General features: G+C 41.2%; 14 non-coding genes across 14 annotated transcripts; all 14 read right to left on the bottom strand.

Annotated features, from left to right (window-relative positions):
- Positions 1-74: 74 nt before the first annotated feature.
- TRNAG-CCC (transfer RNA glycine (anticodon CCC)) lies at positions 75-146 on the bottom strand. The gene has a single exon. It is a non-coding gene; the product is annotated as a tRNA-Gly (tRNA).
- Positions 147-1328: 1182 nt separating this feature from the next.
- Positions 1329-1400, bottom strand: TRNAG-UCC (transfer RNA glycine (anticodon UCC)). The gene has a single exon. It is a non-coding gene; the product is annotated as a tRNA-Gly (tRNA).
- A 96-nt stretch (positions 1401-1496) lies between these two features.
- TRNAG-CCC (transfer RNA glycine (anticodon CCC)) lies at positions 1497-1568 on the bottom strand. The gene has a single exon. It is a non-coding gene; the product is annotated as a tRNA-Gly (tRNA).
- Positions 1569-2917: 1349 nt separating this feature from the next.
- On the bottom strand, positions 2918-2989 carry TRNAG-CCC (transfer RNA glycine (anticodon CCC)). The gene has a single exon. It is a non-coding gene; the product is annotated as a tRNA-Gly (tRNA).
- A 1183-nt stretch (positions 2990-4172) lies between these two features.
- TRNAG-UCC (transfer RNA glycine (anticodon UCC)) lies at positions 4173-4244 on the bottom strand. Its single transcript has one exon. It is a non-coding gene; the product is annotated as a tRNA-Gly (tRNA).
- A 96-nt stretch (positions 4245-4340) lies between these two features.
- Positions 4341-4412, bottom strand: TRNAG-CCC (transfer RNA glycine (anticodon CCC)). The gene has a single exon. It is a non-coding gene; the product is annotated as a tRNA-Gly (tRNA).
- A 1180-nt stretch (positions 4413-5592) lies between these two features.
- On the bottom strand, positions 5593-5664 carry TRNAG-UCC (transfer RNA glycine (anticodon UCC)). The gene has a single exon. It is a non-coding gene; the product is annotated as a tRNA-Gly (tRNA).
- Positions 5665-7182: 1518 nt separating this feature from the next.
- On the bottom strand, positions 7183-7254 carry TRNAG-CCC (transfer RNA glycine (anticodon CCC)). Its single transcript has one exon. It is a non-coding gene; the product is annotated as a tRNA-Gly (tRNA).
- Positions 7255-8438: 1184 nt separating this feature from the next.
- TRNAG-UCC (transfer RNA glycine (anticodon UCC)) lies at positions 8439-8510 on the bottom strand. The gene has a single exon. It is a non-coding gene; the product is annotated as a tRNA-Gly (tRNA).
- A 96-nt stretch (positions 8511-8606) lies between these two features.
- TRNAG-CCC (transfer RNA glycine (anticodon CCC)) lies at positions 8607-8678 on the bottom strand. The gene has a single exon. It is a non-coding gene; the product is annotated as a tRNA-Gly (tRNA).
- Positions 8679-9860: 1182 nt separating this feature from the next.
- On the bottom strand, positions 9861-9932 carry TRNAG-UCC (transfer RNA glycine (anticodon UCC)). The gene has a single exon. It is a non-coding gene; the product is annotated as a tRNA-Gly (tRNA).
- A 1351-nt stretch (positions 9933-11283) lies between these two features.
- Positions 11284-11355, bottom strand: TRNAG-UCC (transfer RNA glycine (anticodon UCC)). The gene has a single exon. It is a non-coding gene; the product is annotated as a tRNA-Gly (tRNA).
- Positions 11356-14127: 2772 nt separating this feature from the next.
- Positions 14128-14199, bottom strand: TRNAG-CCC (transfer RNA glycine (anticodon CCC)). Its single transcript has one exon. It is a non-coding gene; the product is annotated as a tRNA-Gly (tRNA).
- A 96-nt stretch (positions 14200-14295) lies between these two features.
- Positions 14296-14367, bottom strand: TRNAG-CCC (transfer RNA glycine (anticodon CCC)). Its single transcript has one exon. It is a non-coding gene; the product is annotated as a tRNA-Gly (tRNA).
- Between the last annotated feature and the right edge of the window lie 11836 nt (positions 14368-26203).

The raw sequence follows: 26203 nt of genomic DNA, 5'->3' as shown, positions 1-26203 counted from the left end.
TACATTTTCTGCACTAACATTACAAAATTGTTTGTAAAATGTATGATATGCCAGAAATAAAACTACATAAGTATTGCATTGGCCGGGAATCGAACCCGGGTCAACTGCTTGGGAAGCAGATATGCTCACCACTATACCACCAATGCATGAACCAACTTGACTGGTTTGGGATTATGGCCGTTAAATCTGCTAAAGTTTTCCTTAGAAAAAGGAGGACTGAATATGTCTTGAAAGAGCCAATTACTAAAAAGTTTAAAAACAAGGCAAAGCATTGTCCAAAACTCAGAGATGAATTCTTGTGAATCAGCTATGGAGCTTTTCCACCAATTCTTACAATTCTCTCAATTAGTTTCACTTTTTTGACAATAAGGTAACTAAACTCTTACCAAGAAAGAAAGTACACTATGAGCCTTAGCTCAAACAGATTACAAAGAGTCAGCACCAGCACCAAATTCCCCCTAAAGAACTCTGCCATTTTTGGCATTTTTAACACTAACTCTAAAGACAGAGGAGTTTTTGGAATCAGTTATGTAGCTTTTCCACCTATGCCTACAAATTCTCTCAATTAGCTTTGCTTTTTGCCAACTAAGGTAGCTAAAGTGTTACCAAGAAAGAAATAAAAGCATAAGCCTTAGCACAAAAAGTGAAAAAGAGTCCAAACACCACCAAATGCAAAAAAACAATGAGTTCTTCAAGAATTAAACTATGGCCTATTGTTTTAAAAGCAACTACACCCACCAGCATAACACCAATGCCAACCCTGACATTGCTTTCATATTGGAGACTAACCCTACAAAGTGTTTAATCAACAACTGAAGAACAGAAGATCAGTTAGATGAGACAGTTGAAAAAAATCTAAGAAATATTCTCTTCAATTTTTTTCTCATTTTCGTGGTTGCTAAACTCTAAGAAGAAAGAAGAGCATGAGCCTTAACACGAAAAATTAAAACAGACTAAAAGCATCACCAAATGTGAAAAACAATTCATGCATTGGCCAGGAATCGAACCCGGGTCAACAGCTTGGAAGGCAGCTATGCTCACCACTATACCACCAACACTTACAGAAGCCATGTTTTTTTCTTACATTTTCTGCACTAACAATACAAAATTATTAGTAAAAAGTAAGACGTGCCAGGACAAAAAAACCCACATAAGTATTGCATTGACCAGGAATCAATCGCAGGTCAACTGCTTGGAAGGCAGGTTTGCTCACCACTATACCAAAAATGCTTAAGGTACCCAGCATTTTTTTCACATTTTCTGCACTAACCCTACAAAATTGTTAGTAAAAATTATGACGTGCCTGAAAAAAAAACACACCCATGTTTTGCATTGGCCGGGAATCGAACCCGGGTCAACTGCTTGGAAGGCAGCTATGCTCACCACTATACCACCAATGCTTACAGGATCAGCTTTTTTTTTTACATTTTCTGCACTAACATTACAAAATAGTTTGTAAAATGTATGATATGCCAGAAATAAAACTACATAAGTATTGCATTGGCCGGGAATCGAACCCGGGTCAACTGCTTGGGAAGCAGCTATGCTCACCACTATACCACCAATGCAGGAACCAACTTGACTGGTTTGGGATTATGGCCGTTAAATCTGCTAAAGTTTTACTTAGAAAAAGGAGGACTAAATATGTCTTGAAAGAGCCAATTACTAAAAAGTTTAAAAACAAGGCAAAGCATTGTCCAAAACTCAAAGATGAATTCTTGTGAATCAGCTATGGAGCTTTTCCACCAATTCTTACAATTCTCTCAATTATTTTCACTTTTTTGCAATAAGGTAACTAAACTCTTGCCAAGAAAGAAAGTACACTATGAGCCTTAGCTCAAACAGATTACAAAGAGTCAAAAGCAGCACCAAATTCCCCCTAAAGACCTCTGCCATTTTTGGCATTTTTAACACTAACTCTAAAGACAGAGGAGTTTTTGGAATCAGTTATGTAGCTTTTCCACCTCTGCCTACAAATTCTCTCAATTAGCTTTGCTTTCTGCCCACTAAGGTAGCTAAAGTGTTACCAAGAAAGAAATAAAAGCATAAGCCTTAGCACAGAAAGTGAAAAAGATTCCAAACACCACCAAATGCAAAAAAACAATGAGTTCTTCAAGAATTAAACTATGGCCTATTGTTTTAAAAGCAACTACACCCACCAGCATAACACCAATGCCAACCCTCACATTGCTTTCGTATTGGAGACTAACCCTACAAAGTATTTAATCAACAACTGAAGAGCAGAAGATCAGTTAGATGAGACAGTTGAAAAAAATCTAAGAAATATTCTCTTCAATTTTTTTCTCATTTTCGTGGTTGCTAAACTCTAAGAAGAAAGAAGAGCATGAGCCTTAACACGAAAAATTAAAACAGACTAAAAGCATCACTAAATGGGAAAAACAATTCATGCGTTGGCCAGGAATCGTACCCGGGTCAACAGCTTGGAAGGCAGCTATGCTCACCACTATACCACCAACACTTACAGAAGCCATGTTTTTTTCTTACATTTTCTGCACTAACAATACAAAATTATTAGTAAAAAGTAAGACGTGCCAGGAAAAAAAAACCCACATAAGTATTGCATTGACCAGGAATCAATCGCAGGTCAACTGCTTGGAAGGCAGGTTTGCTCACCACTATACCAAAAATGCTTAAGGTACCCAGCATTTTTTTCACATTTTCTGCACTAACCCTGCAAAATTGTTAGTAAAAATTATGACGTGCCTGAAAAAAAAACACACCTATGTTTTGCATTGGCCAGGAATCGAACCCGGGTCAACTGCTTGGAAGGCAGACATGCTCACCACTATACCACCAATGCTTACAGGATCAGCTTTTTTTTTTACATTTTCTGCACTAACATTACAAAATAGTTTGTAAAATGTATGATATGCCAGAAATAAAACTTCTTAAGTATTGCATTGGCCGGGAATCGAACCCGGGTCAACTGCTTGGGAAGCAGCTATGCTCACCACTATACCACCAATGCATGAACCAACTTGACTGGTTTGGGATTATGGCCGTTAAATCTGCTAAAGTTTTACTTAGAAAAAGGAGGACTGAATATGTCTTGAAAGAGCCAATTACTAAAAAGTTTAAAAACAAGGCAAAGCATTGTCCAAAACTCAGAGATGAATTCTTGTGAATCAGCTATGGAGCTTTTCCACCAATTCTTACAATTCTCTCAATTAGTTTCACTTTTTTGACAATAAGGTAACTAAACTCTTACCAAGAAAGAAAGTACACTATGAGCCTTAGCTCAAACAGATTACAAAGAGTGAACAGCAGCACCAAATTCCCCCTAAACACCTCTGCCATTTTTGGCATTTTTAACACTAACTCTAAAGACAGAGGAGTTTTTGGAATCAGTTATGTAGCTTTTCCACCTCTGCCTACAAATTCTCTCAATTAGCTTTGCTTTCTGCCCACTAAGGTAGCTAAAGTGTTACCAAGAAAGAAATAAAAGCATAAGCCTTAGCACAGAAAGTGAAAAAGATTCCAAACACCACCAAATGGAAAAAAACAATGAGTTCTTCAAGAATTAAACTATGGCCTATTGTTTTAAAAGCAACTACACCCACCAGCATAACACCAATGCCAACCCTGACATTGCTTTCGTATTGGAGACTAACCCTACAAAGTATTTAATCAACAACTGAAAAGCAGAAGATCAGTTAGATGAGACAGTTGAAAAAAATCTAAGAAATATTCTCTTCAATTTTTTTCTCATTTTCGTGGTTGCTAAACTCTAAGAAGAAAGAAGAGCATGAGCCTTAACACGAAAAATTAAAACAGACTAAAAGCATCACCAAATGTGAAAAACAATTCAGGCGTTGGCCAGGAATCGAACCCGGGCCAACAGCTTGGAAGGCAGCTATGCTCACCACTATACCACCAACACTTACAGAAGCCATGTTTTTTTCTTACATTTTCTGCACTAACAATACAAAATTATTAGTAAAAAGTAAGACATGCCAGGAAAAAAAAAACCCACATAAGTATTGCATTGACCAGGAATCAATTGCAGGTCAACTGCTTGGAAGGCAGGTTTGCTCACCACTATACCAAAAATGCTTAAGGTACCCAGCATTTTTTTCACATTTTCTGCACTAACCCTACAAAATTGTTAGTAAAAATTATGACGTGCCTGAAAAAAAAACACACCCATGTTTTGCATTGGCCGGGAATCGAACCCGGGTCAACTGCTTGGAAGGCAGCTATGCTCACCACTATACCACCAATGCTTACAGGATCAGCTTTTTTTTTTACATTTTCTGCACTATCATTACAAAATAGTTTGTAAAATGTATGATATGCCAGAAATAAAACTACATAAGTATTGCATTGGCCGGGAATAGAACCCGGGTCAACTGCTTGGGAAGCAGCTATGCTCACCACTATACCACCAATGCATGAACCAACTTGACTGGTTTGGGATTATGGCCGTTAAATCTGCTAAAGTTTTACTTAGAAAAAGGAGGACTGAATATGTCTTGAAAGAGCCAATTACTAAAAAGTTTAAAAACAAGGCAAAGCATTGTCCAAAACTCAAAGATGAATTCTTGTGAATCAGCTATGGAGCTTTTCCACCAATTCTTACAATTCTCTCAATTATTTTCACTTTTTTGCAATAAGGTAACTAAACTCTTACCAAGAAAGAAAGTACACTATGAGCCTTAGCTCAAACAGATTACAAAGAGTCAAAAGCAGCACCAAATTCCCCCTAAAGACCTCTGCCATTTTTGGCATTTTTAACACTAACTCTAAAGACAGGAGTTTTTGGAATCAGTTATGTAGCTTTTCCACCTCTGCCTACAAATTCTCTCAATTAGCTTTGCTTTCTGCCCACTAAGGTAGCTAAAGTGTTACCAAGATAGAAATAAAAGCATAAGCCTTAGCACAGAAAGTGAAAAAGATTCCAAACACCACCAAATGCAAAAAAACAATGAGTTCTTCAAGAATTAAACTATGGCCTATTGTTTTAAAAGCAACTACACCCACCAGCATAACACCAATGCCAACCCTCACATTGCTTTCGTATTGGAGACTAACCCTACAAAGTATTTAATCAACAACTGAAGAGCAGAAGATCAGTTAGATGAGACAGTTGAAAAAAATCTAAGAAATATTCTCTTCAATTTTTTTCTCATTTTCGTGGTTGCTAAACTCTAAGAAGAAAGAAGAGCATGAGCCTTAACACGAAAAATTAAAACAGACTAAAAGCATCACTAAATATGAAAAAGAATTCATGCGTTGGCTGAGAATCGAACTCAGTTCAACTACTTGGAAGGCAGCTATGCTCACCACTATACCACCAACACTTACAGAAGCCATGTTTTTTTCTTACATTTTCTGCACTAACAATACAAAATTATTAGTAAAAAGTAAGACGTGCCAGGAAAAAAAAAACCCACATAAGTATTGCATTGACCAGGAATCAATCGCAGGTCAACTGCTTGGAAGGCAGGTTTGCTCACCACTATACCAAAAATGCTTAAGGTACCCAGCATTTTTTTCACATTTTCTGCACTAACCCTACAAAATTGTTAGTAAAAATTATGACGTGCCTGAATAAAAAACACACCCATGTTTTGCATTGGCCGGGAATCGAACCCGGGTCAACTGCTTGGAAGGCAGATATGCTCACCACTATACCACCAATGCTTACAGGATCAGCTTTTTTTATACATTTTCTGCACTAACATTACAAAATAGTTTGTAAAATGTATGATATGCCAGAGATAAAATTACATAAGTATTGCATTGGCCGGGAATAGAATCCGGGTCAACTGCTTGGGAAGCAGCTATGCTCACCACTATACCACCAATGCATGAACCAACTTGACTGGTTTGGGATTATGGCTGTTAAATCTGCTAAAGTTTAACTTAAAAAAAAGGAGGACTGAATATGTCTTGAAAGAGCCAATTACTAAAAAGTTTAAAAACAAGGAAAAGCTTTGTCCAAAACTCAAAGATGAATTCTTGTGAATCATCTATGGAGCTTTTCCACCAATTCTTACAATTCTCTCAATTAGTTTCACTTTTTTGACAATAAGGTAACTAAACTCTTACCAAGAAAGAAAGTACACTATGAGCCTTAGCTCAAACAGATTACAATGAGTCAACAGCAGCACCAAATTCCCCCTAAAGACCTCTGCCATTTTTGGCAATTTTAACACTAACTCTAAAGACAGAGGAGTTTTTGGAATCAGTTATGTAGCTTTTCCACCTCTGCCTACAAATTCTCTCAATTAGCTTTGCTTTCTGCCCACTAAGGTAGCTAAAGTGTTACCAAGAAAGAAATAAAAGCATAAGCCTTAGCACAGAAAGTGAAAAAGATTCCAAACACCACCAAATGGAAAAAAACAATGAGTTCTTCAAGAATTAAACTATGGCCTATTGTTTTAAAAGCAACTACACCCACCAGCATAACACCAATGCCAACCCTGACATTGCTTTCGTATTGGAGACTAACCCTACAAAGTATTTAATCAACAACTGAAAAGCAGAAGATCAGTTAGATGAGACAGTTGAAAAAAATCTAAGAAATATTCTCTTCAATTTTTTTCTCATTTTCGTGGTTGCTAAACTCTAAGAGGAAAGAAGAGCATGAGCCTTAACCCGAAAAATTAAAACAGACTAAAAGCATCACCAAATGTGAAAAACAATTCATGCGTTGGCCAGGATTTGAACCCGGGTCAACTGTTTGGAAGGCAGCTATGCTCACCACTATACCACCAACACTTACAGAAGCCATGTTTTTTTCTTACATTTTCTGCACTAACAATACAAAATTATTAGTAAAAAGTAAGACGTGCCAGGAAAAAAAAACCCACATAAGTATTGCATTGACCAGGAATCAATCGCAGGTCAACTGCTTGGAAGGCAGGTTTGCTCACCACTATACCAAAAATGCTTAAGGTACCCAGCATTTTTTTCACATTTTCTGCACTAACCCTACAAAATTGTTAGTAAAAATTATGACGTGCCTGAAAAAAAAACACACCCATGTTTTGCATTGGCCGGGAATAGAACCCAGGTCAACTGCTTGGAAGGCAGCTATGCTCACCACTATACCACCAATGCTTACAGGATCAGCTTTTTTTTTTACATTTTCTGCACTAACATTACAAAATAGTTTGTAAAATGTATGATATGCCAGAAATAAAACTACATAAGTATTGCATTGGCCGGGAATCGAACCCGGGTCAACTGCTTGGGAAGCAGCTATGCTCACCACTATACCACCAATGCATGAACCAACTTGACTGGTTTGGGATTATGGCCGTTAAATCTGCTAAAGTTTTACTTAGAAAAAGGAGGACTGAATATGTCTTGAAAGAGCCAATTACTAAAAAGTTTAAAAACAAGGCAAAGCATTGTCCAAAACTCAAAGATGAATTCTTGTGAATCAGCTATGGAGCTTTTCCACCAATTCTTACAATTCTCTCAATTAGTTTCACTTTTTTGACAATAAGGTAACTAAACTCTTACCAAGAAAGAAAGTACACTATGAGCCTCAGCTCAAACAGATTACAAAGAGTCAACAGCAGCACCAAATTCCCCCTAAACACCTCTGCCATTTTTGGCATTTTTAACACTAACTCTAAAGACAGAGGAGTTTTTGGAATCAGTTATGTAGCTTTTCCACCTCTGCCTACAAATTCTCTCAATTAGCTTTGCTTTCTGCCCACTAAGGTAGCTAAAGTGTTACCAAGAAAGAAATAAAAGCATAAGCCTTAGCACAGAAAGTGAAAAAGATTCCAAACACCACCAAATGCAAAAAAACAATGAGTTCTTCAAGAATTAAACTATAGCCTATTGTTTTAAAAGCAACTACACCCACCAGCATAACACCAATGCCCACCCTGACATTGCTTTCGTATTGGAGACTAACCCTACAAAGTATTTAAACAACAACTGAAGAGCAGAAGATCAGTTAGATGAGACAGTTGAAAAAAATTTAAGAAATATTCTCTTCAATTTTTTTCTCATTTTCGTGGTTGCTAAACTCTAAGAAGAAAGAAGAGCATGAGCCTTAACACGAAAAATTAAAACAGACTAAAAGCATCACCAAATGTGAAAAACAATTCATGCGTTGGCCAGGAATCGAACCTGGGTCAACAGCTTGGAAGGCAGCTATGCTCACCACTATACCACCAACACTTACAGAAGCCATGTTTTTTTCTTACATTTTCTGCACTAACAATACAAAATTATTAGTAAAAAGTAAGACGTGCCAGGAAAAAAAAAACCCACATAAGTATTGCATTGACCAGGAATCAATCGCAGGTCAACTGCTTGGAAGGCAGGTTTGCTCACCACTATACCAAAAATGCTTAAGGTACCCAGCATTTTTTTCACATTTTTTGCACTAACCCTACAAAATTGTTAGTAAAAATTATGACGTGCCTGAAAAAAAAAACACACCCATGTTTTGCATTGGCCGGGAATCGAACCCGGGTCAACTGCTTGGAAGGCAGCTATGCTCACCACTATACCACCAATGCTTACAGGATCAGCTTTTTTTTTTACATTTTCTGCACTAACATTACAAAATAGTTTGTAAAATGTATGATATGCCAGAAATAAAACTACATAAGTATTGCATTGGCCGGGAATCGAACCCGGGTCAACTGCTTGGGAAGCAGCTATGCTCACCACTATACCACCAATGCATGAACCAACTTGACTGGTTTGGGATTATGGCCGTTAAATCTGCTAAAGTTTTACTTAGAAAAAGGAGGACTGAATATGTCTTGAAAGAGCCAATTACTAAAAAGTTTAAAAACAAGGCAAAGCATTGTCCAAAACTCAAAGATGAATTCTTGTGAATCAGCTATGGAGCTTTTCCACCAATTCTTACAATTCTCTTAATTAGTTTCACTTTTTTGCAATAAGGTAACTAAACTCTTACCAAGAAAGAAAGTACACTATGAGCCTTAGCTCAAACAGATTACAAAGAGTCAACAGCAGCACCAAATTCCCCCTAAAGACCTCTGCCATTTTTGGCATTTTTAACACTAACTCTAAAGACAGAGGAGTTTTTGGAATCAGTTATGTAGCTTTTCCACCTCTGCCTACAAATTCTCTCAATTAGCTTTGCTTTCTGCCCACTAAGGTAGCTAAAGTGTTACCAAGAAAGAAATAAAAGCATAAGCCTTAGCACAGAAAGTGAAAAAGATTCCAAACACCACCAAATGGAAAAAAACAATGAGTTCTTCAAGAATTAAACTATGGCCTACTGTTTTAAAAGCAACTACACCCACCAGCATAACAACAATGCCAACCCTGACATTGCTTTCGTATTGGAAACTAACCCTACAAAGTATTTAATCAACAACTGAAGAGCAGAAGATCAGTTAGATGAGACAGTTGAAAAAAATCTAAGAAATATTCTCTTCAATTTTTTTCTCATTTTCGTGGTTGCTAAACTCTAAGAAGAAAGAAGAGCATGAGCCTTAACACGAAAAATTAAAACAGACTAAAAGCATCACCAAATGTGAAAAACAATTCATGCGTTGGCCAGGAATTGAACCCGGGTCAACTGTTTGGAAGGCAGCTATGCTCACCACTATACCAACAACACTTACAGAAGCCATGTTTTTTTCTTACATTTTCTGCACTAACAATACAAAATTATTAGTAAAAAGTAAGACGTACCAGGAAAAAAAAAACCCACATAAGTATTGCATTGACCAGGAATCAATCGCAGGTCAACTGCTTGGAAGGCAGGTTTGCTCACCACTATACCAAAAATGCTTAAGGTACCCAGCATTTTTTTCACATTTTCTGCACTAACCCTACAAAATTGTTAGTAAAAATTATGACGTGCCTGAATAAAAAACACACCCATGTTTTGCATTGGCCGGGAATCGAACCCGGGTCAACTGCTTGGAAGGCAGATATGCTCACCACTATACCACCAATGCTTACAGGATCAGCTTTTTTTATACATTTTCTGCACTAACATTACAAAATAGTTTGTAAAATGTATGATATGCCAGAAATAAAATTACATAAGTATTGCATTGGCCGGGAATAGAATCCGGGTCAACTGCTTGGGAAGCAGCTATGCTCACCACTATACCACCAATGCATGAACCAACTTGACTGGTTTGGGATTATGGCTGTTAAATCTGCTAAAGTTTAACTTAAAAAAAAGGAGGACTGAATATGTCTTGAAAGAGCCAATTACTAAAAAGTTTAAAAACAAGGAAAAGCTTTGTCCAAAACTCAAAGATGAATTCTTGTGAATCATCTATGGAGCTTTTCCACCAATTCTTACAATTCTCTCAATTAGTTTCACTTTTTTGACAATAAGGTAACTAAACTCTTACCAAGAAAGAAAGTACACTATGAGCCTTAGCTCAAACAGATTACAATGAGTCAACAGCAGCACCAAATTCCCCCTAAAGACCTCTGCCATTTTTGGCAATTTTAACACTAACTCTAAAGACAGAGGAGTTTTTGGAATCAGTTATGTAGCTTTTCCACCTCTGCCTACAAATTCTCTCAATTAGCTTTGCTTTCTGCCCACTAAGGTAGCTAAAGTGTTACCAAGAAAGAAATAAAAGCATAAGCCTTAGCACAGAAAGTGAAAAAGATTCCAAACACCACCAAATGGAAAAAAACAATGAGTTCTTCAAGAATTAAACTATGGCCTATTGTTTTAAAAGCAACTACACCCACCAGCATAACACCAATGCCAACCCTGACATTGCTTTCGTATTGGAGACTAACCCTACAAAGTATTTAATCAACAACTCAAAAGCAGAAGATCAGTTAAATGAGACAGTTGAAAAAAATCTAAGAAATATTCTCTTCAATTTTTTTCTCATTTTCGTGGTTGCTAAACTCTAAGAAGAAAGAAGAGCATGAGCCTTAACACGAAAAATTAAAACAGACTAAAAGCATCACCAAATGTGAAAAACAATTCATGCATTGGCCGGGAATCAAACCCGGGTCAACAGCTTGGAAGGCAGCTATTCTAACCACTATACCACCAACACTTACAGAAGCCATGTTTTTTTCTTACATTTTCTGCACTAACAATACAAAATTATTAGTAAAAAGTAAGACGTGCCAGGAAAAAAAAAACCCACATAAGTATTGCATTGACCAGGAATCAATCGCAGGTCAACTGCTTGGAAGGCAGGTTTGCTCACCACTATACCAAAAATGCTTAAGGTACCCAACATTTTTTTCACATTTTCTGCACTAACCCTACAAAATTGTTAGTAAACATTATGACGTGCCTGAATAAAAAACACACCCATGTTTTGCATTGGCCAGGAATCGAACCCGGGTCAACTGCTTGGAAGGCAGCTATGCTCACCACTATACCACCAATGCTTACAGGATCAGCTTTTTTTTTACATTTTCTGCACTAACATTACAAAATAGTTTGCAAAATGTATGATATGCCAGAAATAAAACTACATAAGTATTGCATTGGCCGGGAATAGAATCCGGGTCAACTGCTTGGGAAGCAGCTATGCTCACCACTTTACCACCAATGCATGAACCAACTTGACTGGTTTGGGATTATGGCTGTTAAATCTGCTAAAGTTTTACTTAAAAAAAGGAGGACTGAATATGTCTTGAAAAAGCCAATTACTAAAAGTTTAAAAAGAAGGAAAAGCTTTGTCCAAAACTCAAAGATTAATTCTTGTGAATCAGCTATGGAGCTTTTCCACCAATTCTTACAATTCTCTCAATTAGTTTCACTTTTTTGACAATAAGGTAACTAAACTCTTACCAAGAAAGAAAGTACACTATGAGCCTTAGCTCAAACAGATTACAAAGAGTCAACAGCAGCACCAAATTCCCCCTAAAGACCTCTGCCATTTTTGGCATTTTTAACACTAACTCTAAAGACAGAGGAGTTTTTGGAATCAGTTATGTAGCTTTTCCACCTCTGCCTACAAATTCTCTCAATTAGCTTTGCTTTCTGCCCACTAAGGTAGCTAAAGTGTTACCAAGAAAGAAATAAAAGCATAAGCCTTAGCACAGAAAGTGAAAAAGATTCCAAACACCACCAAATGGAAAAAAAACAATGAGTTCTTCAAGAATTAAACTATGGCCTATTGTTTTAAAAGCAACTACACCCACCAGCATAACACCAATGCCAACCCTGACATTGCTTTCGTATTGGAGACTAACCCTACAAAGTATTTAATCAACAACTGAAGAGCAGAAGATCAGTTAGATGAGACAGTTGAAAAAAATCTAAGAAATATTCTCTTCAATTTTTTTCTCATTTTCGTGGTTGCTCAACTCTAAGAAGAAAGAAGAGCATGAGCCTTAACACGAAAAATTAAAACAGACTAAAAGCATCACCAAATGTGAAAAACAATTCATGCGTTGGCCAGGAATTGAACCTGGGTCAACAGCTTGGAAGGCAGCTATGCTCACCACTATACCACCAACACTTACAGAAGCCATGTTTTTTTCTTACATTTTCTGCACTAACAATACAAAATTATTAGTAAAAAGTAAGACGTGCCAGGAAAAAAAAAATCCACATAAGTATTGCATTGGCCAGGAATCAATCGCAGGTCAACTGCTTGGAAGGCAGGTTTGCTCACCACTATACCAAAAATGCTTAAGGTACCCAGCATTTTTTTCACATTTTCTGCACTAACCCTACAAAATTGTTAGTAAAAATTATGACGTGCCTGAAAAAAAAAAAACAACCATGTTATGTATTGGCCGGGAATTGAACCCAGATCAACTGCTTGGAAGGCAGCTATGCTCACCACTATACCACCAATGCTTACAGGGTCAGCTTTTTTTTTTACATTTTCTGCACTAACATTACAAAATAGTTTGTAAAATGTATGATATGCCAGAAATAAAACTACATAAGTATTGCATTGGCTGGAAATCAAACCCGGGTCAACTGCTTGGGAAGCAGTTATGCTCACCACTATACCACCAATGCATGAACCCACTTGACTGGTTTGGGATTTTGGCTGTTAAATCTGCTAAAGTTTTACTTAAAAAAGGAGGACTGAGTATGTCTTGAAAGAGCCAATTACTAAAAAGTTTAAAAACAAGGCAAAGCATTGTCCAAAACTCAAAGATGAATTCTTGTGAATCAGCTATGGAGCTTTTCCACCAATTCTTACAATTCTCTCAATTATTTTCACTTTTTTGCCAATAAGGTAACTAAACTCTTACCAAGAAAGAAAGTACACTATGAGCCTTAGCTCAAAAAGATTACAAAGTGTCAGCACCAGCACCAAATTACCCCTAAAGACCTCTGCCATTTTTGGCATTTTTAACACTAACTCTAAAGACAGAGGAGTTTTTGGAATCAGTTATGTAGCTTTTCCACTTCTGCCTACAAATTCTCTCAATTAGCTTTGCTTTCTGCCAACTAAGGTAGCAAAAGTGTTACCAAGAAAGAAATAAAAGCATAAGCCTTAGCACAGAAAGTGAAAAAGAGTCCAAACACCACCAAATGCAAAAAAACAATGAGTTCTTCAAGAATTAAACTATGGCCTATTGTTTTAAAAGCAACTACACCCACCAGTATAACACCAATGCCAACCCTGACATTGCTTTTGTATTGGAGACTAACCCTACAAAGTGTTTAATCAACAACTGAAGAGCAGAAGATCAGTTAGATGAGACAGTTGAAAAAAAGCTAAGAAATATTCTCTTCAATTTTTTTCTCATTTTCGTGGTTGCTAAACTCTAAGAAGAAAGAAGAGCCTGAGACTTAACACGAAAAATTAAAACAGACTAAAAGCATCACTAAATGTGAAAAACAATTCATGCGTTAGCTGAGAATCGAACTCGGGTCAACTACTTGGAAGGCAGCGATTCCCACCACTATACCACCAACACTTACAGAAGCCATGTTTTTTTCTTACATTTTCTGCACTAACAATACGAAATTATTAGTAAAAAGTAAGACGTGCCAGGAAAAAAAAACCCACATAAGTATTGTATTGACCAGGAATCAATCGCAGGTCAACTGCTTGGAAGGCAGGTTTGCTCACCACTATACCAAAAATGCATAAGGTACCCAGCATTTTTTTCACATTTTCTGCACTAACCCTACAAAATTGTTAGTAAAAAGTATGACGTGCCTGAAAAAAAAAAACACCGGTGTTTTGTATTGGCCGGGAATCGAACCCGGGTCAACTGCTTGGGAGGCAGCTATGCTCACCACTATACCACCAATGCTTACAGGGTCAGCTTTTTTTTGTACATTTTCTGCACTAACATTACAAAATAGTTTGTAAAATGTATGATATGCCAGAAATAAAACTATATAAGTATTGCATTGGCCGCGAATCGAACCCGGGTCAACTGCTTGGGAAGCAGCTATGCTCACCACTATACCACCAATGCATGAACCAACTTGACTGGTTTGGGATTATGGCTGTTAAATCTGCTAAACTTTTACTTAAAAAAGTAGGACTGAATATGTCTTGAAAGAGCCAATTACTAAAAAGTTTAAAAACAAGGCAAAGCATTGTCCAAAACTCAAAGATGAATTCTTGTGAATCAGCTATGGAGCTTTTCCACCAATTCTTACAATTCTCTCAATTATTTTCACTTTTTTGCCAATAAGGTAACTAAACTCTTACCAAGAAAGAAAGTACACTATGAGCCTTAGCTCAAAAAGACTACAAAGGGTCAGCACCAGCACCAAATTACCCCTAAAGACCTCTGCCATTTTTGGCATTTTTAACACTAACTCTAAAGACAGAGGAGTTTTTGGAATCAGTTATGTAGCTTTTCCACCTCTGCCTACAAATTCTCTCAATTAGCTTTGCTTTTTGCCAACTAAGGTAGCTAAAGTGTTACCAAGAAAGAAATAAAAGCATAAGCCTTAGCACAGAAAGTGAAAAAGAGTCCAAACACCACCAAATGCAAAAAAACAATGAGTTCTTCAAGAATTAAACTATGGCCTATTGTTTTAAAAGCAACTACACCCACCAGCATAACACCAATGCCAACCCTGACATTGCTTTCATATTGGAGACTAACCCTACAAAGTGTTTAATCAACAACTGAAGAGTAGTGTTGAGCCACCCCCGTAGTGTTCGAGTTCGGTTCGGTTCGTCGAACACCCGTGTGTTCGCCGAACTGTTCGTCGAACACCTTCGAACACCATTAAAACCAATGGCAGGCAAACAAAAACACATAGAAACACATAGAAAACACCTTCAAAGGTGTCCAAAAGCTGACAAACTGCTCAGAAGACATAACAAACACATGGAAAAGTGACAAGTACATATAGTCATGCGAAAATACAAGAGGTGGAGGAGTAAAAGGAGGGGGAGACACAGATATAGGCATGTCATGCCCTTCTAAAATCCAAAAAGTGAGAAGCCGACACGGCCAGTCCGCTCCTGCCCGTGCCACCTCCGTGTCGCCGGGTTTGTGCCAGAGCCGCGGTGAACCCTGATGGCCAGCCCCCCTCTCCCAATACTGGTGCCTGTCTGCTGGTGGGTCGAGCGAGCCCCCCTGTGGTGGAGGCAGCTCTAAGCTTTTTAATTTAAATTGTCTCTCTAATTTGAATGAATACACTTTAAATCCATTTACCAGGATCTATTGGAGGGCAAGTCTCATGCCAGCAGCCGCGTAATTCCAGCTCCAGTAGCGTCCACTAAAGCTGCTGCAGTTAAAAAGCTTTTATAAGGATCGAGCTCGGCTGTCCACCGCAAGGCATCCTACTGCCAGTCCCAGCCCCTATGCCTTGGGGTGCCTCCTGATGCTCTTCACTGAGTATCCCGTGGTCCCGAAGCATTTCCTTTGAAAAAATTAAGTGTCCAAACTACAGGTGGTGTAGCTTGCTTAACAGCCGGGATAATCCGCTGACTAGCAGACACTGCTACTAGGCACAAAGTATTTCCTGGGCTAGATGCAGTTAAAAATTTGTAATTAGATACTCTCGTTGGATGCTGAGAAAGCATTCCATAGAGTCTCCTGGCACGCCATATATGATTCTCTTAAAAAGCTTGGGGTAGGGGTCTAGGGGACCCTTTTATAGCCAAAATCACGGCCCTGTATCACAATACGTCACCTAGGCTGAAGATAAATGGAACTGTAGCACCCTGAGGGCTCGGTTGCTACAGAGGTATTGCACCTCACCCAGAGGTGTGATATCTCACTCTCAGGTAAGGATGGAGTGTGGATCAGGACCCGACACCTGCATGCATTACACCATAATGCCGTGGGGCAGGGCGACCAATATGCCCCTGAGATGGGCACGACAGTCCCTGTCCCTGGCTGGAGTGGGGGGAGGGAACACTGAGGAAGGGGAACCCTGTAGTGCAGGAGCAGGGAGGAAGCAGTTCCTGGGTGCATTGAGAAGGGAGTATAAAAGGTGGGCACCATCTTAGTTCAGTGCAGAGAAGTCTGAGCAGAAGTGGCAGGGAGCAGGGGCTCTGCATGAGCTCTGCTCCGGAGGCGGGCCTAGTAACAGAGGCCCAGGCCTGGAAGAGGGAGAAGGAAGGAGGAGAAGCGGAGAAGGCTCCAGGAACGAGGAATGAAGGGATCCCAGTGGTGCGGACGGGCGAGTCGCCACCGCACGCCCGAATCCACCTGCGTGGAGGGGTCAGGCCAAAGGGGGAGACCGGTCCCCGAACTAGTGGAGGCAGGAAACGACCCTCAGCTAGAAACCGGAGGCTCTGACATTTTATGTGGCGCAGCCCCTCGCTACACCCGCTAGGAAGGCACCACATAGGGTCAGGGAAACTGGCGCCAAGTTTACCAAGAGGAGGCCCGAGGCAGCCGGACAGAAGTGTTGGTAAGAAAGGCCAGACAAAGGACACACAAAGGGGGTCCTGTGAAGCGCTCCAAAGTTATCTGGGAGTTGTCTGAGCCCCTCACCTGGTGAGCACAGTACGACGTGGGCAGCCGTTACCTGCAGACGTGGTCTGGATAATAAGAACTGTGAGTAAAGGCCCTGAACTGCATCACTGACTCCGTGTCATTACTGCTGCTGCCCTGCACCATCACCCCCATCCTCCGCATACACTGCCCTGAGGCTATACTCCTCCCGTGGGGAGTTATGCTACGCTCTGCTGCACCCACAACACCAGCCTCAGCAGTCTGCCCTGTAGCGGCAGTTCACTCTGACCGCAATCCACGGGTGGCGTAGTCGGACATTTAAACATCAAAACCACATAAATAGTTCCGCCACTGGTTTGACCACCCTGAGCCACGGAACCGGGTCGCCGCCACGAAGACTACAACCACCAGCATCCACCAAAAAGGGTCCGGCTTCGGGTGTCCCAAGGCCCAGGGGGTGCATCAGAACATTTTCATCACCTTTCACAATCACCAATGGGACAAGGCAGGGATGTCCTCTGTCCCCTCTCTTATACATCCTAGTGACGGAGCACCTGCTCTCATCAATTCGCCATAACCCCAATATTAGGTGGATTGAGGTGGGAGGCACCGAGTACAAGTGCTCTCTATTTGCTGATGATGTCCTAGTATATATCACTCAATCACATATATCCATCCATGCTGTTATGGCTGAAATAGATCACTTTGTTACATGGTCAAATTTTAAAATCAATGCAGAGAAGTCTGAGGCCCTCGATGTCTCCCTCCCCAAATCCATATAGGATTCCATCCAGTCCAACTTTCCCTTTGCCTGGCCCTCACAGGGTATCAAATACTTAGGAATTCCTATTCATAGAGACCTCTCCCATCTATGTTATCTTAATTTTGGGCCCTTTATTGAACAACTCCATACAGACCACGGTTGGCAAGTTAGAACTGTAAGATTCACTACGTGAACCACTGGTGTTTTGTGGAAAAGCACATGTACACTGTGTTCCAAATTATTATGCAAAAAGTGTTTAGGAGTGATAAGGGAAGAATTTGTTTGTTTGTCAGTTAAACTCATTGATGGTGATGCGTGTCAGGGCTCTTTATATCACTGTAAGCAATTGCAGACACCTGTGCTAATTAGTTTGGCAGGTGTGTCCAATGAAAGGCAAGACTACTTAAGAAGGCTCTCTCACATTATTAAGCAGCCTACATTTTCTGCCAAAATGGGAAAGAAAAAGGATGTGTCGGCTGCTGAGAAGCAACAAATTGTGGAGTGTTTAGGTCAAGGCATGACTACAATCAACATTGTGCGATGATCAGGATGAAGTGTCTTGGCAATCAAGAAGTATGTAGCTGATTCACAGTACACACGTGTGCGTGCTGATAAGGGCAAATTGAGGACTCTTTCCTACAGGCAATTACGTCAGGTGAAAGAGCAGCGGCAAAAAAGCCTTGTCATAGCAGCAGACAAGTTTTTGAAGCTGCTTGTGCCTCCAACGTCCCCAGAACAACAAGATGCAGGGTCCTTCAGAGGTTTGCAGCTGTGCATACGCCATCCTGTCGACCTCCTCTATCCACTTCACACAAGCAGAAACGGCTCCAGTGGGCCAAACATTACATGAAGACTGATTTCAAAACTGTTTTGTTCACGGATGAGTGCCGTGCAGCGCTCGATGGTCCAGATGGATGGAGTGGAGGATGGCTGGTTGATGGACACCCCACGCAAACACGGCTACAGCGCCAAGAAGGAGGAGGTGGAGTAATGTTTTGGGCTGGAATCATGGGAAGAGAGATTGTCGGCCCCTTTAGGATCCCTGAAGGCGCTAAAGATGAACTCCATAATGTATGTGGATTTTTCTCAAACAGCACTTCCTGCCATGGTTCAAGAAGAAGAACCGTGTATTTCACAGCAAGATCATTTTTCTGCATGATAATGCACCATCTCATGCTGCACATAAAACATCTGCATCTCTGGCTGATATGGGCATAAAAGGGGACAAACTTATGGTGTGACCCCCATGCTCCCCTGACCTCTACCCCATTCAGAACCTTTGGAGCATCATTAAAAGGAGTGTCTATGATGGCGGGAGGCAGTTCACATCTAAGCAACAGCTCTGGGAGGGTATTCTGTCCTCATGCAAAACAATTGAAGCAGAAACCATCCAAAACCTGACAAATTCAATGGACGAGAGAGTTCAGAAGCTCCTTTCGAACAAGGGGTCCTATGTGAAAATGTAACATCACCTAGAATAAAGTTTTGAGTTGAAAACTGTTTGATTTCAGTTTCTAACAACCTGCTAATGCTTATAATTTCAAAAATGACCATTTTTTTGGTCTTTATTAAAATGAAAAGGTTGATCGAAAAGTTTGGGGGATCTAAGAGTGTGGCAACCCAGTAGTCATGATTACTTCGAATTCTGACAATATGAGGGTCATGCTGCAGGTAGTGCAGCAAGAAGGCACTTATGTGTCTTGCGCATCTCGGAGCCCCAAAATTATTTTCCGGGCTAGATGCAGCTAAAAATTATTATTAATTTTAAATCTGGTGAAGCTTTAGTATAGATGGCCTAATAGGATCAGTGCTGCACACTGCTACAAAGCCCAAATTATTTTCCAGCCAAGATACAGATAAACATGATTAGTAATTTGAAAGCTTAAAACGGTTGGTAGGGTGATTTTAACCAATCATCAAGCTTTTACTCTCCCCAGGATGACACAGGGGTAGAAAAGTCGTTTCGGATCCATGATTTGTTCATCTTTATGAACGTGAGTCTGTCTACATTATCAGTGGAGAGCCGCGTGCACTTATCTGTCAGCACACCACCAGCAGCGCTGAACACACGTTCAGACAGAACGCTGGCTGCGGGGCATGACAAGATCTCCAAGGCGTAAGTGGCTAGCTCCGGCCATTTATCCAGATTGGAAGCCCAAAAAGAGCAAGGGTCCAGTGACACAGTCGTGGCTTCAATGTTTACTTGGAGATACTCCTGTACCATCGTCTCTAGGCGTTGACTATGTGTCAGACTTCTTGTCTCCTGTGGCCTTGCAAAGGATGGGCTAAAAAAGTGGTGAAATGATTCCGCAAAATTGATGTTACCAGCAGATACTGTGGTTCTGTTACGGTTTGAGTGCTGAACACTTGACGGTCCCACGGTTGGCAAGTTGGAACTGTGAGATTCACTACGTGCACCACTGGTATTTTGTGGAAAAGCACATGTAAGATTCTGCAACAGTCTCTGCTGATACTCCTGCATGCGTGCATCCCTTTCTATGGCAGGAATAATTTCTGCAAATTTACTTTTGTACCGGGGATCTAACAGTGTGGCAACCCAGTAGTCAGGATTATTTCTAATTCTCACAATTCGAGGGTCATGTTGCAGGTAGTGCAGCAAGAAGGCACTCATGTGTGTTGCGCATCCAGGAGCACCAAGTCCCTGTTGTGTTGGTGGCGAGGTAACAATCATGCTTCCTTCCTCTGTCCTCTCCCCCCAACCTCGCACAACAAAAATGTGATCAAGGTCTCCCTCATCTGATGAGTCTTCCATCAGTTCGTTCTCCACTTCTTCCTGGGCTCCTGCACCTTCCTCACTAGTTTGGCTGCTACCATGTGCCCTGGTAAAACCATCTCCCCCACCCTCACATGCCTGCCGCCTCGGTGCTGCCGACCGTCTGGACCTTGCAGATGTTAGCCCTTCCGCATACAACTCCTCCTCCTCTACTTCCTCCACCTCCTCTTTTGCCACCACCTGTCTCCGAATTCTGTTTAACATGTGCTCCAGCATGTAAATCACCGGAATAGTCATGCTGATAATGGCATCGTCAGCACTAAACATCTTCGTCGCCATTTCAAAACTGTGCAGAAGGGTGCATAGGTCCCTGATCTGAGACCACTCCTCCAGCGTGATTTGCCCCACCTCTGGATCTCGTTGGCCCAGGCTATACGTCAGAACGTATTGCACCAGGGCTTGTCGGTGCTGCCACAGTCGCTGCAACATGTGCAGAGTTGAATTCCACCGGGTAGGCACATCGCATTTTAGCCGGTGAAGTGGCAGGCCCAACGACTTCTGTAGAGATGTAAGTCGCTGAGCTGCGGGATGCGAATGGCGGAAGTGAGCACACAGCGACCGTGCCCTCTGCAGAAGGCCATCTAGTCTGGGATAGTGGGCTAAAAATTGCTGGACAACCAGGTTCAACACGTGAGCCATACAAGGCACGTGTGTGACATTGCCCCGGCGAAGGGCCGCACCCAGGTTTGCAGCATTGTCGCACACAGCCTTCCCTGGTTTCAGGTCCAGTGGAGACAACCATTCATGAAATTGGTTCTCCAGAGCTGACCACAACTCCTCAGCTGTGTGACTCACATTTCCCAGACATTTCAATGTAAAAACCGCCTGATGACGTTGAGCCCTACTGCCAGCATAGTAAGGAGGTGTGCAGGATCCCTTCTGCGCAGTTAGAAAGCTTGTGGCATGACCAGACAGGCTTTGGGTGCAGGTGGAAGACCGAGAGGAGGTTGAGGAGGCAGAAGCAGTGGAGGAACTTTGACATAAAGAGGATTGACGCACAACTCGTGGGGACGGCAAGACTTGGACAGCAGCCCCTTGTCCTGCTGTCACCATAGTTACCCAGTGCCCAGTCAGCGACATGTAACGCCCCTGTCCATGCCTACTCGTCCAAGTGTCTGTGGTGAAATGCACCCTGTCACACACAGAGTTTCTCAAAGAAGCGGTGATGTTGTGTGCGACATGCTGGTGGAGCGCAGGCACACCTTTCTTTGAGAAGTAGTGCCGACTGGGCATCTGGTATTGGGGCACTGCGACGGACATAAGGTCTCGAAAATCCTCTGTGTCCACCAGGCGGAAAGGCAGCATTTCTGTAGCCAAGAGCTTGCAGATGGTGAAATTCAACCTCTTAGCTTTCTCATGGCTAGGAGGAAATGGTCTTTTACTTGTCCACATCTGAGGGACCGAGGGCTGGCTATTGTGCTTAGACGGGGTTGATAAGGGTGTCCCCGGCAAACTGCCGGTCTGTGAGGAAGATGCAGGCGGACATGTTAGGTTGCCTTGATACAAAGGTGGTGCTATCGATGTCGGACAGCGCTCAACACCAGCTGGTGTTACCACCTCCAAAGAAAATGATGACCTGCCAATCACGCTGGCTGTTGCGGGTAAAGAGGTGGCAGGTGTGCGCCCCAAAATAGGTGTGACTGCTGTCCCCCCAGTCACAGAGGATGAAGAGGCCGCGGATGCACAAGATATGGCAGACGGTGGTTGGCCCGGCCGGCTAGGCCGCATTGTAGCACACTGAGCTTCCCACTGCAACTTATGCTTCATGTCCATGTGCCGGTTCATGCATGAAGTACTCAAACTATGTATTTTTTGGCCTCTACTTAGCTTTTGCTGACAAATGTTACAGATAACACGAGTTGGGTCATCTTTATCGATCTGAAAAAATGCCCAGGGTATGCAAGGCTTAGCACCCATGCGACCTGAAGAGCCACCACGACTTGTGGTGAGAGGCAGAGTTGTGTTTGAGGATGCAGTTGTTGACGTGCTTCCAGTACTACGTCTCTGTCCAGGAAGGCGCAACCTGACCTCGTCGTCACTAGCATCTTCCTCCACCTCCTCTGCTGACCTCATCTCTTGGCTGACTGTGGGTTGACAGTAAGTGGGATCTCCAACCTCATCATCATCACCCTGTGCGTTATCACACCCGTCGTCCTCAGAGCCAACCTGTTCCTGCCCTGACAAAAAACTAAAGTTGTCGCTCCAATCAGGTATTTGAGTCTTATCATCGTCTTCCTCATTGTCTCCACCAACAGGAGTTACAGTTTGGGAATGAGGGTCTACATTATGGTCAGAACCTTCTGCGTCTGGTCCTGGATCCGACTCATAAAGATTCTGGGCATCAGTGCAGATCATTTCCTCGTCTGGATTCACAGAAGCGCTGGAGTCGACCTCTGATTCCCAGGCTATAGTATGAGTAAACAGCTCTGCAGACTCAACCATCTGTTCTACCTCATACTCAGACGGGCAGCTGGAGATTTGGGAGCTGTGAGGAAGCAAGTGCGATTGGGGTGACACCTTTGAGGACTGGAGTATTTGTGATGTTGAAGTTGATGTGGAGGAGAGCCCACTTAAAGGAGCAATTGATATCCGTTGAAGCACCTGCTGTTTTTGTGCCTCATCTGGAATTTGTAGCAATTGGCGTGGCCGTAAGAAAGGGATCTTATCACATTGTCCGCTAAAAGAAGTAGACATTTTAGTTTGGCTGGAAGATGGTCTTTCTTCTGCAGATGTTACTGTTGCTTTAACACCTACCCCACGGACACAACCTTTTTTCCCCTTCCCAACACGCCTATTCCCCTTTCCACCAGCAGCAGGCCTTTTTCCACTCATTTTGGTGGTTAACTAATTAACAACTCTGGAGTTGTTTGCACAAAAAAACAATGGATGGGAACCGAGCAGAGCTGAGTGGCCAAACTGTGGTATTAGGCCAAAACTATTGGCTGGGTTAGATGCAGAAAAAAATTATATTCAATTTGCAACCTGATGGAGGTCAGTATAGATGGACTAATAGAGAAAGTCCCACATACTGCTAGAAGGCCAAATATTTTTTCAGAGCTAGATGCAGATAAAAATTATTTTTAATTTGCAACCTGATGGAGGTCAGTATAGATGGACTAATAGAGAAAGTCCCACACACAGCTAGAAGCCCAATATTTTTTCAGAGGTAGATGCAGAAAAAAATTATTTTTAATTTGCAACCTGATGGAGATCAGTATAGATGGACTAATAGAGAAAGTCCCACACACTGCTAGAAGGCCAAATATTTTTTCAGAGCTAGATGCAGATAAAAATTATTTTTAATTTGCAACCTGATGGAGGTCAGTATAGATGGACTAATAGAGAAAGTCCCACACACAGCTAGAAGCCCAATATTTTTTCAGAGGTAGATGCAGAAAAAAATTATTTTTAATTTGCAACCTGATGGAGGTCAGTATAGATGGACTAATAGAGAAAGTCCCACACACAGCTAGAAGCCCAATATTTTTTCAGAGGTAGATGCAGAAAAAAATATATTCAGTTTGCAACCTGATGGAGGTCTGTATAGATGGATTAATAGAACAAGTCCCACACACAGCTAGAAGCCCAATATTTTTTCAGAGGTAGATGCAGAAAAAAATATATTCAGTTTGCAACCTGATGGAGGTCTGTATAGATGGATTAATAGAACAAGTCCCACACACAGCTAGAAGCCCAATATTTTTTCAGAGGTAGATGCAGAAAAAAATATATTCAGTTTGCAACCTGATGGAGGTCAGTATAGATGGACTAATACAACAAGTCCCACACACAGCTAGAAGCCCAATATTTTTTCAGAGGTAGATGCAGAAAAAAATATATTCAGTTTGCAACCTGATGGAGGTCAGTATAGATGGACTAATACAACAAGTCCCACACACAGCTAGAAGCCCAATATTTTTTCAGAGGTAGATGCAGAAAAAAATATATTCAGTTTGCAACCTGATGGAGGTCTGTATAGATGGATTAATAGAACAAGTCCCACACACAGCTAGAAGCCCAATATTTTTTCAGAGGTAGATGCAGAAAAAAATATATTCAGTTTGCAACCTGATGGAGGTCTGTATAGATGGATTAATAGAACAAGTCCCACACACAGCTAGAAGCCCAATATTTTTTCAGAGGTAGATGCAGAAAAAAATATATTCAGTTTGCAACCTGATGGAGGTCTGTATAGATGGATTAATAGAACAAGTCCCACACACAGCTAGAAGCCCAATATTTTTTCAGAGGTAGATGCAGAAAAAAATATATTCAGTTTGCAACCTGATGGAGGTCTGTATAGATGGATTAATAGAACAAGTCCCACACACAGCTAGAAGCCCAATATTTTTTCAGAGGTAGATGCAGAAAAAAATATATTCAGTTTGCAACCTGATGGAGGTCTGTATAGATGGATTAATAGAACAAGTCCCACACACAGCTAGAAGCCCAATATTTTTTCAGAGGTAGATGCAGAAAAAAATATATTCAGTTTGCAACCTGATGGAGGTCTGTATAGATGGATTAATAGAACAAGTCCCACACACAGCTAGAAGCCAAATATTTTTTCAGAGGTAGATGCAGAAAAAAATATATTCAGTTTGCAACCTGATGGAGGTCTGTATAGATGGATTAATAGAACAAGTCCCACACACAGCTAGAAGCCCAATATTTTTTCAGAGGTAGATGAAGAAAAAAATATATGCAGTTTGCAACCTGATGGAGGTCAGTATAGATGGACTAATACAACAAGTCCCACACACAGCTAGAAGCCCAATATTTTTTCAGAGCTAGATGCAGAAAAAAATTATATTCAATTTGCAACCTGATGGAGGTCAGTATAGATGGACTAATAGAATGATGCTATGCCCAAAAGATTTTACTTCACTAGGTGCAGTAAAAAAATTGGTATTCTATACACAGGTGGTATATCTTGCAATACAGATAGGCTACTCCACTGACTAACACACTCTGTAATAGGCCAAAAAGGATTAGCTTTGCTAGATTCAGCCAAATGCTGTGAAAAAAACTTGTACAGCACTGGCACAGACCTGCCTGGCAAAAACTGATAGGAACTGATGTAACCTAGTCCTGAAAAGGACTCCAATTACAATTAGTCTTTACTCCCACAATCTATCTATTTAAGAGCACAGACCTGCCTGATAAAAGTCGTAGGAAATGCTGTAACCTAGTCCTTACAAGGACTGCAATCACAACTATTCCCTACTCCCAAGCTATCTGTAGATTTGTGCGAAAATTGGCTTGAAATTAACAAGGTATAGCGCACACAGCAAGAGCGGTGCCGTCTAACACGCAGCTGCAGCAGTGAGAAAATGGTGGCGACGGGGAAAATGGCTTGGTCTTATAGGGCAAGGACATGTGACATACACTGCCAATGACACATGCCCTTGCTTGTGTGAAAAAAAGCACTTCGCTCCGTGTATGCGCTGCTGATGGGCTGACAGATTGCACCTCCCCACTGCAAATGCGGGAAAGAGAAAAAAAAATGGAGATCTTCATTGTTCCTGCAGAGATCCATCCCCTGCCCCTCCCCCCACCCCGCTGTACACTCAAACTGCGTATTAACATTAATTTTCATCATTACTGAGAAAAAATCCAGTTATGATTTTGGTGCACGAACAGTTATCGAACATAACCTCGAACAGCCGAATTTTTCTCAAATTGTTCGTGTTCGCCGAACGGCTCAAACACTGCCCAAAACAGCTCGAATTTGAGATTGACGAACAGTTCGAGTAGAACAACGCTCATCTCTACTGAAGAGCAGAAGATCAGTTAGATGAGACAGTTGAAAAAAATCTAAGAAATAT

Source organism: Phyllobates terribilis, unplaced genomic scaffold (assembly GCF_046119375.1).
Source record: "Phyllobates terribilis strain yellow unplaced genomic scaffold, ASM4611937v1 Scaffold_3__8_contigs__length_932513732, whole genome shotgun sequence".
Classification (NCBI taxonomy): domain Eukaryota; kingdom Metazoa; phylum Chordata; class Amphibia; order Anura; family Dendrobatidae; genus Phyllobates; species Phyllobates terribilis.
This window is presented reverse-complemented; position numbering and strand designations above follow the sequence as displayed.